Below are 5,915 nucleotides of genomic sequence, written 5' to 3' on the forward strand. Positions count from 1 at the left end.
GTTTGGACGGTCTGGAACGGTGTGTTAATGTGAACAAATTTGATACATCATGAAATACTACGATAATGACGAACGTCTGTCTTGTATTCTCTTTTTCTCACTTTCTCTTCCTTCTCTCTTTTATATTCTCTTTCCCTTCCCTCTCTCTCATCCTCTCCGCCCTTATCAGGAAAACGATAATTGTTATGTTATGTTATATATATCATAAATATAACATTATCGTAATCCTGCTGCTGTTAATGTTTGCTAAAATTCATTACTCATATATTCTCGAACGCCTTGCTAACTGAATGCAGAATTGCCTCTTACACTTCGCCATAGGTCTTAAAGCCTACAAAAGCTGTGAGTGTTTATGAACCCTGCTGTGTGCGTTGTTTGGTTTCACCTTGAACTCTAGATGAGATTACAGTTGCCATGTTCCGTGTGTATCCAACGAAGATAAACATTCCCTTGAATAGAGAATAACTCCTTCCTGGTGTACTGATACACCGTTTGACACGTTTCAAATAAAGAGTAGGTGATTAGCACAACTTTGCGGGTAACAACGGTACCCTGTTCACAGTGTGATACTTTTTTATAGTGATTATATATATTAATAATGGTAGTGCTTATAAAGGAAATAAATGTAGGCAGTATTTTTATGGTGTATCAAATTTGTTCATATCAACATAGCCTTACAGACTGTCTAAACAAGCCACGTGAGCTAGCGTGTCGACCGAGGCCAGGATTTGCAATTGATATCACAGTAATGCCGCATAAAATAAATACAATATTCTTATAATAGTACTGCATATGAATGCGTTTTGAAATCAGGCGGATCATGAAAAGTCCCTCAATAACATAATCTTATACTCCCTCCTGTAAGTAGCCAGTGATAATAATCATAGTAAAGAAATAAATTAGAAGAGAAAGACAGACAAATAACATAAATAGGAAGGCGCTCTCATAAGCATATATATAAATTCGTTTTACCTTCATATCTTATAAGTCTCCGTGGTGTAGTGGATAGCATGACTGCCTCTTAATCAGTAGACTCGGGTTCAAATCCTGACGGAGCCTAACATACACTTTTAAAACTATTTTCAAACGTTAAGATTTTATTTTCAGCGAAATTGTTACCATACACGATCGCCTACAAAATGTCAGACTGTGAACGGGGTTCTTTACTTGCCAATGAATATTACATTTCACTTGCCACTCACGAATGCTTCGGAAAAACGACTTTCTCACTCCATACACTTGCTTTCCTCGAGTTAGTAAAGTGCAAATGGGAAGTTGCATTTTTGTATAACGTGTATTTGTATAGAAAAGTATATTTGAATGTATATGGAAAGATATTGATTTATAATAAACATAAATTTATTTAAATCTTACACGTCAAATCAGTAAACACCCAAAAGTTGTCCTCGATAATATAGCTTAGTTAATTTCGCTGTTTATACACGAAACATGGTAATTGTAATTTTATCTAGAGTTCAAGCTTAAAGCAACCGGGTTCATAGTTGGATATTCAGCCATGGGTCATATCAAAACTATTAACCAGTGTATTGTGAAAACTACTGAATTCAATACATTTTTTGCGGGTTACGACAAGACCTATGACTAAGTTTATGAGGCAATTCTACTTCTAGTGAGCTAGTAAATCGTACACGAATACATATTAGTGAGAATTTTTACACAGAAACAAAAGCCGTAACATTATTATTATCATTATGGCATTAGCAAATTGCAGTAATTATTATGGTGATAATATGAACAGTTTTTCTTTGACAATTACAGTTATTTTTAAAATGAAAAGGGAGACTGAAAAGAAAGAGATTGAAAGACATTCGTCGTTTTTGTTTTGTTTTGTTTTTCATGGTAGATTTGAAACAATTCACGATTTATTTTTTTATTGAGAGAGATGACAGAACGAGATAGATGAAATGTTTTTTATATTTCAAAGGATACATTTTTCTTAAATAGTTATGTAGTGGATGGCATGTCTGCCTCTGAAACAGTAGGCTCGGTTTCAAATCTTTATGTGGACTATTAATCTACCTTTTTTCACACCAATATTTTTACTGCAAACATTTATTACTATGCACTCACTACTATTATTACTATGTGTAATCATTATAGAATAGTACCAGACTGTGAACAAGGAGCTGTCGACCGTTTATGTTTTTGGTTCCTACAAATGCTCTTCTCAATTCGTTTTTAGCTTTCATCTATTAACTGCAGTACATTTGGGAAATATCACTTTTCTATTAAATGCGAATTTCTCTAAAATAAGCGATGGCAACTTGCATTAATACTTGACAATTTATAATTAAACTAACTTGGAATTTCATTATGTCTACATCGGCGCGCACAGGTTGAGGACACTCACTCGCAAACATCTAAGGAGTGCTAATCACCTAATCTTAATTAGGAACGTGTCACGTGGTATATCGTTTCACCCGGAAGGAGTTTATTTTGTGTACACACGCAACGTGGTAACTGTAATTTTATCAAAAGTTCAAGGTGAAAGCAAACCACGCACACAATAGGGTTCATAAACACTGTATAGGTTTCGTAGGCTATGATAAGACCTGTGGCGAAGTGCAAGAGAAATTCTGCATTCAGTGAAATACCAAGGCTTTCGCAAATATATATGAGTGAGAATTTATGCAAAACCGAACAACAGCAGTATCATCATAAGTGTTATTATAATTATTGGCATTAAGATAATGGCAAGTTATAATAATTATTAATATATATATATATATATATATATAACATTTGTTAGACAATCTTCATTATAAGGGAGGAGAGAGAGAGGGAAGAGAAAGAGAATAAAAGAGAGAGAGGGAAGGGAAAGAGAATAAAAAGAGAGAGGGAGGGAAGAGAAAGTGAGAAAAAAGGGAAGAGAAAAGACACACGTTTGTCATTACCAAAGTAGATTTATGGTGTATCAAATTTGTTCACATTAACATACCCTTACAGACTCAAAACACGCCACGTGAACTAGCGTGTTGACCTAGGCCAGGATTTACAACTGATAACAAAGTAATTCCGCAAAAGAATAAGACAACATTCTTGTAAAAGGACTGAATATGAATGCGTTTTGAAAACGGGCGGATCATGAAAATCCCAATAATAACAAAATTATAGTTTTGTACTCTTGTAATGACCCAGTGATAATTTTCATATGAAAGAAAGAAAAGGACAAACAACATAGGAAAAAGGTTGGCGTTCCTAAATGGATATATAAAGATTTGTTTAACAAACAACATCTAAGTCTCCGTGGTGTAGTGGATAGCATGACTGTCTCTTAATCAGTAGACTCGGGTTCAAATCCTGACGGAGTCTAACACACATACACTTTTTAAAAGTATTTTCGAACTCATATTTTCAAGATTTAATTTTCAGCGCAAATGTTATTGTGACAATTGTTATTGTGACATAATTGTCTATAAAATGCCAGACAGTGGAAGGGGTTCTTCTCTACTTACCACTGAAGGGGGCCGTCTGCTTTTTTTTTAGATTTTTCTTGCCGATTTTGATGAAACTCACACCCATTTATTTGGGCCCCTTCCCATTGCCATTCCCATTTTCGAAATCGCCCGAACAGTTTTTGAATTATTGTCAAAAAAACGAAAAAATGCCATGTTGAAAATGCAGCACCTGGGTCAAAGGATTCCGACTTCAGAAACGGCAAGACATTCAATTTTATTTGATTTTTGCACAGAACTACCTTATATCTACAACTTGATCGTTATCGTTTTTTCGATTTCGACTTCAATTTTTTTTTTTTTTTTTGTGAATTTTTGAAGTAGGGGACTTCAAGAAAAAAAAAAGGTAAAAATTTTCTTACATTGACCACTTTTACAAGAAGTACAGGCAAAAATTGCGAAAACGCTCTTGATCAAGTTGCAGATATTTTATTTTTCTACAAAATGAGCCATAATATGATAATTTTGGACATATGGTGTGCCCGGAATCCTTTGACCCACCCCTAAAGGTGGAGTTCCGAGATATCGGCATTTTACGTTTCTTCATCTTTCCAAGGCTATCTTGATATCAACAAAACAAGGCATAAGATTAGTCTTTCTACACCATAATCCTCTATCATTCTACCTGTCTTGCGGACATTGGCAGCACGTAACGGTTTCTCAAAATCTTACGTATAATGCGGAGTGGTGGCAGCGATCTGGGGGTCTATAGGCCTACATTGACCATTTTTAAAAGTTTCTCAAAAAAAAAAAATAATAATAATAATACAGCCATTCTGATTTCATGTTTGAATAGAACTATCTTTCTACTATTATATGCAGATTTTTGAGAAGTTGACCTTACTTTTTCCTTGGTGAATATTTTCCGAAGGTGACTATTTTAACACCCTAATAGGAGATTTTGAAAACATATGTCACTTTTACAAGAACCACGTGAAAATATTGCAAATCCGCATGGCAGTATGTAATAGAACTATTATTCAGATACAAAATGAGACATAATACTTTAAAATCGGACCGATTATACGTGTGCTATGCGTAAAAATATGAAGGACCTAAAAAATGCGATCTTATTCCTTTTTATTATGTTTACATTTTACATGACAAATCATGTACAGAATACTTGTATTTGATATAATTATCTATCATTTACCTATTATTGATGCTCTAATGGGGTTTTACAACGTATAATATTTGTCGAAAGAATCACTTTTCTCCAGTCGGACGGGTACCAAACACATACTTTTCCCCACGCGGCGGGGCCGTCCTGGACCATGAAAATCGTCTTTTTAAATCTGCGGAATAACTCTACGGGGTCACGTAGCCAAATTTCACTCTCAGACCCCGTGGAAAGACGAAAAACAATTATATGGCGATGTGAAAATTTATATATAAGGTATATGAGCACATATAGATAATTTTCGTGTACCCCATGACCTTTTGTTTATTTATTTTGCTACTTCCGTTTGTTTCTTTGTTTGTTTGTTGATTGTTTATTTGTTTTTTTTGTTTGTTAGTTTGTTTTCTAATATCTCTAAAAGTTATAAACACATTTTAACGAAATTTTAACCAAAGGTGAGTTTTAACCTAACTTAGACGTGGTGATGCGGACCATGGTTTGGATCCAGGATTTTTTGTTCTAACCCGAAAAGTTCTGAACAGATTTGAATAAAATTTTAACCTGAGGTTTGTCTTAGCCTAATTAATATTCCATAAAATTTTGGTGGTGATCCGGAATATTTGGCAAAACTACCCCCCATGGAGGGGGGGGGGAGGTTTGCATTTTCGAAATGTTTTACTCATAAATCAAAGTAACTATGTATGATGAAAACATAAAGAAAAGAAAATACACCATATGAATAACATATGTTTAGTTATTTGTATGGAAAATTTCTTCATTGTTATTTGGACGCTTGCCCGGATTTTTTTATATTATTCCGAAAAAAAAGAAGGTTGGTCTCATCTTATGTGAAATATGATAAGCTTTCAGAAAATATCCTTAAATTTTTATTATCTCTAATCATTGCGTCACAATTGCCGATTTTCTAAGGTAACATCAAAAAAATAATATTTCGGTCGACATCGAAAATCGCTGCTACCACCTAAAAAATAACGGTCGGGCCTTGAAATTTTCAGGGGAGAACCGGGGGCCTAGAAACTCCTTGAAAATGCATCAAAGTCAATTCCGGCAAGAGGGGCGAAAATCGCCGAAAAATAACCAGAAGGTCCCCTGAAGGTTTCATTTCAGTTGCCATTCACGAATGCTACGGAAAAACGTTCTCACTCCATATTTTAGCTTACCTTGAGTTACTAAGCATTATTGTATAAGGTATAGTTTTTATACAATGCCCGGATCGGCGCGTCAGATTGAACATATGACCGGAAAAAAAAAGGTTTGCTAATCATCTAACTTTACTTAGGAAAGTTTCAATCTCCATA

This window comes from Penaeus vannamei, chromosome 12 (assembly GCF_042767895.1).
Source record: "Penaeus vannamei isolate JL-2024 chromosome 12, ASM4276789v1, whole genome shotgun sequence".
NCBI lineage: Eukaryota > Metazoa > Arthropoda > Malacostraca > Decapoda > Penaeidae > Penaeus > Penaeus vannamei.